The 12,339-nt window shown below is 37.3% G+C and overlaps 1 protein-coding gene across 1 annotated transcript in view; it reads left to right on the forward strand.

Annotated features, from left to right (window-relative positions):
* Window positions 1–1,226: 1,226 nt before the first annotated feature.
* LOC128988690 (adenylyl cyclase-associated protein 1-like) overlaps window positions 1,227–12,339 on the forward strand; it is an 89,192-nt gene continuing 78,079 nt past the window's right edge. The window contains exon 1 of the mRNA XM_054410236.1: window positions 1,227–1,463. The gene's annotated coding sequence lies outside the window, so the exon portion shown is untranslated. The remainder of the gene's footprint in view (window positions 1,464–12,339) is intronic.

Below are 12,339 nucleotides of genomic sequence, written 5' to 3' on the forward strand. Positions count from 1 at the left end.
TATAAGGATGGCAAACCGAAATCGTGATACGCGACTCAACGGTTTAAATCAATTGCTATGTCCCACAATAATATTTCTTATCAATAGTCGTGAATTATCTGTTTTAGAATGTATTTGATTCTATAACACGTTATATAATATAGTTATTTGTGCAACTAGTGAGCAAAGGGAGTATTTGACTCACTCGAGAGAAATACTTACTCACTAGCCGTAGGCGAGTGAGGAATGGTTTCTCGAGTGAGGCAATTGTACTTTGCACTCGACTTGCACATTATATTTTTCGTACAGTTACCATAAAACAAATAAATTGGTAAAGAAACGTGACATATGTTTACACAGAAGTGAACTTTTAATATGACATTGAATGATACAACAGTACAACAGCTGACCAGCTGATTTACAGCCGGTGCTGCCAACGTATTTCGCGCGCATACGACCTAGTCTGCATGTTACGCGCTCACTATTTCGTGCCTTCGCGTTGCAAATCTGGAGTGAGACAATGTTAACATTGTCTCACTGGTGAGCGAATTGGCCACTTTGCTTTCTCAAATCAGTGAGAGAACATGTACATTGTTAGGTAACTGTAGGAAAAAGTATGAAATACAGTAATAGGTATTCAATTTTTCTTTATTGCTATTTAGTTGTGATTGAGTTGAATTATACATTAGGATTATTTAGTATTTTACCGATTGTGTCAAAAAATTACTGAGTGTACACTGATGTGTACAGTATCTAGATTAAAGCTTTGGTACCGTACTGTATTATAAAGCGATGATGGTCCAAAAAGGTAGTAATGGGTCAATACATAAAAAAACAGTAATTCCTGGTTTGGTTTGATATATTATATATTTATGCGATACCTAGAGCTGAATATCAACTTTTTGTACTTTTTTAGGGTTGTTTTCGAGAATCGAGTATAATTTTACGTATATTGATTGATATTAAAACCTTATTTAGTACAATTAACCTTCTTATGTAAGAGCATAGATAAAACATACTCCCTTAGGTAAGAGTTATAATTTCTTAACAATGTTATATAGCATTAAACATAAATATTAGCATTTAGGGTAATTTTAGCCCGCTCTTAGGGTAAAATCGCAACAACGAGGTGGCAACTAACTGACTGGAACTGTCAAGTGGCAACACTGCGACGGTTGTCATTGTCTTCGTCTTCTTCTCGTTGTCATCATGTCATCACGTATACGTCATGCTCATGAGTCAAAGCCAAAGGCGTCTGTTTCTGTTTCTGTGTGGTGTGTATCGGTCCTGTTGTAGACTTTCGTGCTTGTGCTGTATTTTCATTTATATCCTATAATTTACGTTTTTTTTTATAGTTCATTTATGTGCAAACGTAATAACTTATACGATCTCCTTCATCCATACTTCAAAGCTGCTACTGGCATTGGCTGCTAATTGGATATCGGCATAACCTAAACTAAGAGCGCCTTAAAAGGATTAATCAGGTAGGCCTATGGAATGGAACCCTGTAGAATTTGTTTGTTTTATTAGATAGTTAAGGATCAATACAATTTCCTTTGTCGTCACTGTGCACTAAGGTAACTACAAATCTATAAAAATTAAACTTAGAAAATAACTTAAGGGACCACTAACTTATCACAGGTAAAAGAAAACAATAAGTTGATTATTTTTTCCCATGCACCTAACGTAGACAGTACTTACGGTACCTATTGTCTGATGGTGGGGTAGGTATCATTAATGTTAGCCATCTTTAATGGAGATAATAGGCCTAAGTTAAATCCAGTTAATAACCATAGATTTTATGTAACCCATTGGTTATAATTGATCTGGCCCAGTTCAACAAATCGATTGAAGTCAATGGCACAGTCTGTAGACTGATGGACTTTGAATCCATGGTAACGATGTCAAGGGTTTGGATCCTTATATCTGCTACCGTACAACACTTTATCAGTACTGTACTGGCTAACCTGTTCAATTGTTTTATTTCACGCACAGGCCTGAAACAGTGGTGGAAACAGCCAGGTTACACGTGGGTGTGCAACCCCACCCCCCTTGGCAGAAAAAATTGAACTAGGCCTATCGAGTAGTTAAATCTAATAATGTAGGACCTGGCCTTCACTATTACCAGATAACTATAACTAAGTTTGACAGCCAGCAATTGTCAAATTCATGTATAACTAGTGTACCTGTTGCTCGAATTCGAGCAATTGCAAAGCATTACAGGTGACTCAACGATTATGGAAATACTCACGATCTACACAACAGTTGGAAATAATCAAAATCTTTTGTAAATATCTTATCTTTTTTCAAAAAGCTGATCTTGTTTTTTTTTTTTTTTGTTTTTAGTGTAAAAAAAAATTATTTCTATTTCTTCTACTTGGTTGTGTTCTATGACTTTTAGCGAATTTCCCTATAGGGAAGTAGCTATTACCGTAGGTCTCATGGTAAGACCTAGGCCCGGGAACGATTTACTTTTTCATTTTGATGTCCCCAGAGGCCAAAAACACCATTCGTTCAAATTTTTATATATCTACTAGCTGACCCGGCGAACTTCGTATCGCCTAAGTTATGTTTAATTTTCAAGATGATCTCGTTCGCATCGCTCAATCACGTCCTGGTTGAAGTTCGTTCGCTACGCTCACTCACCTTTGGGTTGGAGCTCGTTCGCTACGCTCACTCACCTTTAGGTTGGAGCTCGTTCGCTGCGCTCACTTGCCTTCAGGTTAGCTCGTTCGCTACGCTAACTCGCCTCCAGGTTGAAGTTCGTTCGCTACGCTCACTCACATTTTGGTTGCAAATTAGCTGTTGTCATAAATGTAAAAGAAATAATAGTGCTGCACCCTGTTGGTAATCCTTGTAACTTTAATGCTATTGAACATCATAGAACAGAACCAACTTGTTTAATTGAAACAGCTGTTAAGATTCATTAATTCCATTTCTCATAAGGTTAACATGGGAAACTCCAGAGCCACTGGGGCGGAGCCCTTTTAAGAATTTCGAAACGGGAAATAGTTTACGTCCGATTCGCATACCTACAGAATTTACACACCAAATTTCATAACGATCGGTGAAGTCGTTCCGGAGGAGTTTGCAGACAAACACTGTGACACGAGAATTTTATATATTAGATATATAGAGATATATATATATGTGTCCATCCGCACGATAACTTGAGTAATTTTTGTCCGATTTTGATCAAATTTGGTTTGAAGGTGTAAGGCGGGATAAACTCGAACGAGTTCGCGAACCAGCATGATCGGACTATGGGAACGGGGGTTTACGGGGGGTTTTATGGGGTAAAAATAGGTTTTTTCCCATTTTTGACCCAAAAAAAATAAAATTTTGCAAAATCTTTTCAAACCATATGGTAGAGCTTAAAAAAACAAATAATTTAGTATATTGAAGTGTTACTATGCGCCTAATGGTTACGGAGAAAATTCCAAAAAAATGTAAATTTTAAATTCCCATGTTATTCTTATGGAGAATAAGTAAACTGTTGTAGTTTGCTTTTTTATGAACATATTTTGATCAAATTTGGAAAATGTTTTTATTTCTTACTAACTATTAACATTTTACAAAAAAAAGTTTTACCCTCCCTGATGCAGCAAACCTAAGTACCTGTTAAAATAATTCTATTTAAATAGGAAATAAATGTTAAATTTTTAAGTAGACATTTTAGTGTAAATCCAATCAGACATATGGAAATTCGCTTAGTCTGCAGGTTTGCTGCGGCGGGGGTATTTATATGTTTCCATTGTTTGCAAATCGGTTATTTCAATGATTGCTCAAGAAATGTAGCACAGTGTTAATTCAGTTTTATTTTTAGCCTATATCAAATTGTCCAGGATTTCTCGCTCTTTTCCATTGTAATAATTACACCAACCCAAGTTTCGTCTACAGATGCAATATGCCAAAGAATATCACCTACGTACAATCTCCAAGAAGTGGTAAAAACGGCAGAAACCAACCAATACAATAGATATAAGTTAACACCATAAGAAATAATTTCAAAAGTTACTGTGATATTAGGATTTCCCACTGATTTGGTAATACAACATGATATTGCAAAACATGACACGATGCAGAAGAAAATCAATTTTAAAATCAGAAAAATCCATTGCAAATACTGTACTTCATTTTGACAAATTCAGTAAATCACAATTTAAATATTAACAGCTGTTGCATTAGAAAGTAGTGTAGAATTATGAATATGGTCATAATGTAAACAAATCTGAAGAGGCAACTTTAAAGGCTTCTGGGGCAGAGCCCCAAGGGAATTTACCTCGTTCCTCTTTTGATGGCTCATCTACAGACCGAGACCTTTCTTTAGAGACCCCTACCAAGTTTCTACGCCCAGCCGCTCTCTCAAATTAGCTGTGACAAAAACCCCGTTTTCCTCCATAAGAATAACATGGGATGGGAATTTAAAGGCCACGGGGGCAGAGCCCCAAGGGAATTCACCATGTTTCTCTTTTGATGGCTCATCTACAGACCAAGACCTTTCTTTAGACACCCCTACCGAGTTTCTACGCCCAGCCGTTCTCTCAAAATAGCTGTGACAAAGAAAAACAGTTTCAAATTAATATATAGATCCTTAACTTAGCCATTCAAGTGTTATTCCACTGAATTCAGTAGGCCCTAACTAAGCTTTTATTATGAGCAAGCAGTAACTTTTAATTCACCAAAGGATATTTTGCCTACCGGTACATCTGAATTTTTTGCGGTAATTATTGCGACGAACATGACCATGGGAACCTTGATAGATGCGCTCACAAATATTAGGTAACGGAGTTACGACTGTTTTAAGTTTTATTACCTTTGTAAGTCTACTGACTAGTCTATTTTAATTGACGATATTTCCTAACCAGAAACGTGATATAACTATCAAATTTAAGTACGGTACCTAAATTGTGAGTGATCAAAAATTTCAAAAATTTTGTTAAATTATAAAAAATTGCATTAGTATCAAGAATTGAGAATCGCTACATTTTGCTATCAATACATCACTAATTGTTGAAAAATCCAGTCTTGAAAAATTTGGCATCTAGTCCTAAAAATTCTGAAATTAGTCTTGAATTTTTAAATAGTAATAAACTAGACACCCTAAATAGTAAAAAATAACGTCTTGTACCATTACCAAAAAGGTGTTGGAGCTCTCAATAGACAAAGTCTAGTTCTTGACTTTGTCTGTGAGAAGACCTGAGTTACAGTATAGTATTAATAGTCTTTTTAAGCTTATATGCTACAAACCAGCAATTCATTTAGGATCGTAGGTACACAGTACACACACATTTAGTGTTTGGATCAGTCTGTTCCTTTCTTTTACCTTATGTCAGCTATTTTCCATAATGTGTAAGTTCTTACGTGGAATTTGTAAATTAGCTGATTACAAGGTCCTTCAAGTATGTTCACCGTGTTCACTGAATTCGTAGTTCCTTTTATTTTGATTTCCAAATAGCCTAAAATACGTCTTTGGAGCTTATATTTTTTCAAACATTTTCGGGGGGGGGGCCCTCCACACTGAAGGGTATTCCATACCCCCCAGGCCCCCCGGCATCCTGGTTTAGCCCCCCCACATTTTGGGGCCTAGATCCGCCTATGCTGAAGTAACATGTGGAGATTTTTAATAGGCTAATGTAAAGAAATTAAACAATACAATTTTGTAAGAGCCAACAAGTTTTTAAATTGTTAACAACCTGGGATCATTGTTTTACTTGAACGTTTCAGCAATTTCAGGCAATATTGTTGTTCACAGATGTGCTTTAAGTGTAAAATGATATTGATAAGAACATTTGAGATTAGATTGTAACCTCCTTGATACCTCTACTCTGCATTCAAGTGTAAAATTATTTAGACATTATTTGACATTTTAAATTTAAGGAAACCTTTGTAATAGAATCATAATATTAAACTATATCACATAGTGGTTAGATCTCTTAGCTATTTAGCTAACATTTAGCTTGACATGTTATTACCTTTTAATATCTGCTATAGGCCAGTGTAATGGTAAACACATTTGCCTAGGCGTTGGAAAAGTGTTTGGCGACTTATCAAAACTAAAGTATACAACTAAGGATATATATTAACTTCAGCCGAGCTTATATTGAAGTTAAATTCTTTTCTCTAAATATTACAAACACTAAGAACAAAGCGTAATGTAGGCCTTGTTAATTGGTTAGGCCTACAAAATTTGAACTAGTTTATAATTAATCATTAATCTTCTCTTGTTAAAGTTCTAGCCCTAACATTATTCAGAATTTCCTAAAATAAAACACTTTAGCATTTAGAAATCTCTTGTTTCAAGCATAATACTGGTTATCAGGGATTAAATGGGCTGAGATGTTCTTTATTATTAACATATTTTTGGGTTTTGAATCCTCAATCAAATTTGTAGTAGTAGGCTAAAGTTTTAATAGAAAAGAAATATAAAATCATAGACTTCTACTGTGCTCGTATACTTCTCATCCTACTAAACATCTAGTTTTTTTAGACATGTTTTATGTTAGCTGCGCAGGTTTCGCGTTGTATTAATAGTCAAAGGTCAATTTTCCGTTAATAAAATCAGAGGTCAAGCCTTCCCTAGGTCATTCTTTCTAATTAGTTAATTTTATTTTATCCAAAAGATGTTAAAGATGGTTACATAAAAAGAATCAAATAAACAGTGGATAACAAGTCTATGTAGCTTATATCGACTGAAACAACATAAAAACTGTCTTCAGCTGATTTATAAAAGTGAAATAGTTATTAAGTTGAGAATATCTCCATCAACTGATCCTGATCCTGCTAACAATTTTTACTGGTAAAATCATTACAATTACTAGAGCTTGCCCCGTGGTCGAAAACTCGACCAGAAGTACGAAGTATGTATTGTGCAAACTTCTCTATTTCACCCCATGCCGTAAATAAAACATGTGATTGGAATTTCTTCAATTTGTTTCGATTTTCTGTTTATATTTTGTTGTTATTTCGTCACCAACATGGCAACTCATAAGGCCCATGTAATTTATTTTTTAATTTTAAATTCATTTTTGGTGCTTATTTTTGAGCCTATTTGAATTTATAAAGGTATTCTGCACATCTACAGGAAAATATCTTTCTAACATGAGTAGATTTTCCCTGCGATGCACAGGAGCTGAGAAAAAAGGTTTTCAATAAAGATGCTTGTCTATTGATATATAGAACTAGTGGCTTTTATGGGCAAAAGTCCCTAAAAATCTCAAATGTAAAACACATTACAACACAAACAATTATAATTTTGGTGAGTCGGTGGCTCAGTTGGTAGCGTCTCGGACTTCGGGCCTAAGGCAGTAGTGTCGTGGGTTCGGATCCTGGTCACTGCCACAAACTTTTATCAGTACAGTTCACCTTTGTACTGTACCGGCTCACCCCTTGCTTTGCTGGATATGTTCCACGAACAGATTTGTAGTCTATGTGGACGGGAAAATGCAAGGTTAAAAGAGGCCGCCAACCTCTAAAAAAAAATGAATTTATCAATGAGTCAGGATCCCTGTACACCATATCCTCTGAGTAAAGACCTTCTCTTTGTTTACCTTCGTTTTTGTTATTTTTATTTTCAATAAATAATTTATAATGCACAATTTTTGTTTCAATTAATAATTACAGGATCAATAAATCTAGATTTACAAATTTTACTAAAATTTTGAATTCTTTCAATACAGTGTGGTTGAAAAGTCCCGGAACGGTTAAATATTTTAAAAAATAATGCAGATAGAGCTAAAATACTTAGTACAAAGTTACAGGGCATAAAACTCTATTTTAACACATATTCAGTGATCCAATAATTCTTCAGGGGGACGGCCCACACGGAGTCGGAAGAAAATCTTAAACGGAAGCATAGGTCAATATGCGCATCAAATTAAAGGTACTTTTTAGTAGAATACAAATACAATGCCGCAAACCGCACTTAAAAAGGTTGATCCTGCACAAAATGGCAGATGTTCAAAGATTTCTTGAATCCGCCATTTTGAATCTTTGAACGACTGCCATTTTTTACTCAGGCATTCTTTTGAGCTTGAATTTACGGCATCGTAATCTAAAAGTGAAGACCTTTAATTTGATGTGCATATCGACCTATTCTTACGTTAACAATTTTCTTCCGATTCCTAGGGCTGTGCCCCCTGAGGAGAAAGTGTATAATAGCAGTGTAAATTAAATGAATCTTTGAACAACTGTCATTTTGCGCAGGATCAACCTTTTGAAGTGCGGATTGCGGTATTGTATTTTACTAAAAAAGACCTTTAATTTGATGTGCTTATTGACCTATGCTTCCATTTAAGATTTTCTTCTGACTCCTTGTGGGACGTCCCCCTGAAGAGTTATTGAGTCACTGAATATGTGTTTAAATAGAGTTTTATGCCCTGTAACTTTGTACCAAGTATTTTAGCTCTATCTGCATTATTTTTTAAAATATTAAACCGTTCCGGGACTTTTCAATCACACTGTATATATGTTGAATGCCTGCTCCATCTTCAAATTTTGAACAGATCTTCATTTTTATCTCGATTTTCTCAAGCACATGGTCCAGTCAATCTCACAGACTGTAAGGCTGGCCCCATCTTTCTGACCACCTCTCAGCTAGTGGTCTTAATCAGTGTTTGAAATTTGTTGCCTAAGATTCCGCAGACTGATGTTATCAGGGGAGTGAAAGAGGCATTCCAGCACTCACAAGCTGACATATACTTGATTTTATTTTCTTCTGCGTAAATAAATACTTATTAATGAATACAGTTCGCTCTTATTATTATCGCCACTATACAAATTTCTCGATACAGTAGGCCTATATTGTTATTGTGTTGACTAGATTAGAGCTACAGGAAGCGTTAATGGTATGGTGTTGTAATTTACGAGAGAGACGATACAGACAGTACGGAGCGGCGTGTGGTGGCGGAGGCGGTGAACGAATTGATTGAGAGGAGGGCGGGATGCTGCGAAGTGCACGGATCTGCCGTCAGGGGCGGGGCGGTCGGCCGGGCGGCAGCGACAGCGACAGTGTGTGCGGGCGTGTGTCTAGGCGAGGACGTGTATGTGTGCGTTCGGGCGACAGTGATGACTTAAACATGTTCAAGCAGTGCTGCGGCTGCAAAGGCGACGTCGACCGCGATGACACGGACGCTGACGATGAGAAGAAGCTTGAAGCGGACGAGGAGAAAAAGGCGCCCGAGGTGGAGAAGGACAAAGTGAGTGTGAAGGAACAGAAGGAGAGCGTGAAGGAACAAAAGGAAAGTGTGAAGGAACAGAAGGAAAGTGTGAAGGAACAGAAGGAAAGTGTGAAGGAACAGAACGAAGACAAAGAAAATGAGGAATGCGGAGTGAAAGAGGACGAGGTAGTGCTGGAGAAACAAAGCAAGAACCCGGGATTGACTGTGAACACTGACCCTGACCTAGAGAACTTGGAGGAGTATGACGACAACGCGATCGTTCCTATCACGCCGAGAACCGCTAAGGGATTGACTCCTCACCCCGCCAAACGCAACAGCACACCCGGGCTGTCGGCTATCCCTCGATGGCTCTCGCAGGACGACGAGGAGGAAAGTGGAGGTACGGCGGAGCCCCCCGTCACGCCTGTGGGTCGCGACGAACTCGCTCTCAGGAGGCATAGGTTCTTCTCAGACCTCTTGGTCGCCGCACAGGCTGCTACAGAGCATCGGGTCAGATTCGACCCCCTGGGACCCTCCGTAGCAGGTACACCAAGCAGTATAAACTGCGATAACGCTATTTTACATCTGTTTAATGTTATCGATCCACTGCAGACAGCGACGAAATTTGTGCACGTAATAAGCTGAAAAGTAGTGTACAATGTATTGTATGGATCTTTGTGGATTTTTAAGGCTAAAATAAGCAGTTTCTTTAGCTGGGGCGATTTATCAAAAGCCCGAAGATCAAGGAACTAATTCTCGACGAGAGTTAAGTCAAGTACATTCCAAACTTCTTGAGTATTTAATATCCGAAGTAATTCAACTCCATTGCAGGTGAATTGAGTTGTCAAGTCATAAAATATCAAACTTTTAGTGAACCCAAAGTGTTCCCCAAACTGTAAATTTAAACCTTAACATATTTAGTTTCGCTTCAAACCAAACCATTTATAACATAAGTACGAATATTGTGATAAAGCACGGCCGTAAATAAAGTGAGGCTAGGTTAATAAAGTTTCAGACCGAATATCGCGGACAAAGAGAACTTAATGTTTTTGTCACGCTTCATCAAAGCGCAAACGAACCCCTGAACGCGTAAAGGCTTTATCAATAGTGTTACGTTTTATTAGGTTGTAATATATTTGAAATGAAATGAAATGAAATGAAAAATGTCTTTATTTAAGAGGCGAAGTTAGGACTAGCAAGTCCTCTCTACCACTTAACCTCTAAAAACATAAATAAACTATCCACTTTATAAGTAAAATTAAATAATCTAAGGTACCATATTATAAAAATGTTGAAATTAAATTAAATTAAATTAAATTAAATTAAATTAAATTTAATTTAAACCCAAAAATCCATTCACACAAGCCGCCAACAACCCGCCACACCAGCGCCAGAGACTCATTCATGCCTGCTACTCAAAATCATAGATTTTATCTCTGCCCCAAACCTTGCACGGTTCTCTATGGATTTTATATGGTCAGGAAGAAGATTCCACATTCGAATTGCAGATACTAAGAAAGATTTATTAAAAACTGTTGACCGGTGAATTGGTGTAGATAAAAGAAGAGAGCCTCTACGAGTGGAACGGGTACTGATGTCAGAGATGAAATGGAAGTTATCTGATAAATACTTAGGAATTTTACTGTTGATAATGGAGTGTAGAAGACGGAGGGTGTGAAATTCCCGAAGTTCATTTAGCCTCATTAATGAAAGCAGGTTGAAATAGGGAGTGACATGGTCATATCGTCTAAGGCCAAATATGAATCTGATACAGGAATTCTGCGCTCGCTGAAGTCTGCTAGAAACCTCATTAGTCATGTCATTGATCACCACATCACAGTAGTTGAAATGAGTCAAGATGAGAGTTTTTACTAACATGATTTTCAAGTTTAGTGGAAAGTAGTCTGCAAAACGTTTGATGGTGTGAATAGTCCCAAAGACCCTGTTACAAGTGGAATTTGCTTGGTCAGACCAATTCAAATGTTTGTTCATTATGAGTCCTAAGTTTCTCACTTTGTCACAGTAGGTAAGGTCTTTTCCGTCAAAGCTAAGTTGTGGTGCAGTGAGTAAGTTTATTTTAGTCATTAATCTGGGGTAGCCAACAATCATTGCTTGAGTTTTGTCAATGTTGAGTTTAAGTCCGTTGTTTGTGGCCCAATGAGTTATTGATTCAATGTCAATGTTCATGAGTCGCACAGCAGTATCCATCTCGTCTACATTAAAGTGAGAGTAAATCTGTAAGTCGTCAGCATACAGATGGTAGTGTGAGTTAGTGATGTGTTCTGTGATGTCATTGATGTAAATTGAGAACAGTAGTGGGCCAAGAACAGATCCTTGAGGAACACCTCTAGTAATCTGCTCCCAAGTAGAACATTTGTCACCAGCTTTGACACACTGCTGACGATCAGATAAATAGGACTCAATCCAGTCAACACAGTTGTCAGAGAAACCAGCCAAGCGCAGTTTTAGGAGTAAAAGAGGATGGTATACGCAGTCGAACGCCTTTGAAAAGTCAAAGAGGGTTAAAATGGTGGCCTGTCTGTTATCCATTGCACGGCGGATGTCATCAGTAATTTTCAACAAAGCAGTGGTAGTGCTATATTTCGCACGAAACCCAGATTGAAAATCCGATAAGACGTTGTTCTCTTCCAAAAAAACTGAGAATTTATTATGCACTATTCTTTCAAGGCATTTAGAAAGGGCAGGAAGAATGCTGATTGGTCTATAATCAGAAGGGGTATTGGGAGATGAAATTTTCTGAAGTGGGCGAACAATGACTGATTTCCAGATGGAGGGGAAGGTAGAGGTTGCTAATGATCTGTTAAATATGAATGTTAGTACCGGGAGAGTAACTGGTAGAGTGTCTTTAATAAACCTAATAGGAATATCATCAGCGCCGACTGCGTTACTTGTCATCCCTAGGATTGCCCTGCGAACATCAAATTCACTAACTGGGGAAAAGAAAAACTGATTTTCTGGCATGTCAAGTGTTCTAGATGTGATATCGGCAACATGGTTAAAGGCACCTGCAGAACTTATAGGAATATTCACAAAAAAGTTGTTAATAGTGTCGAGACTGATGGATATTTGATGTGAATTTTTAGACTTGCCGATACCTAGGTTCTTAACTTTGGTCCACAAAGTTTTGGATGATTGTTTCTGGGAGAAAGATGTATAATAATACCTGGCTTTAGAGTTTCTA

Source organism: Macrosteles quadrilineatus, unplaced genomic scaffold, assembly GCF_028750875.1.
Source record: "Macrosteles quadrilineatus isolate MER2022 unplaced genomic scaffold, UCM_ALF_1.0 Scaffold_3__2_contigs__length_128488019, whole genome shotgun sequence".
Classification (NCBI taxonomy): Eukaryota; Metazoa; Arthropoda; class Insecta; order Hemiptera; family Cicadellidae; genus Macrosteles; species Macrosteles quadrilineatus.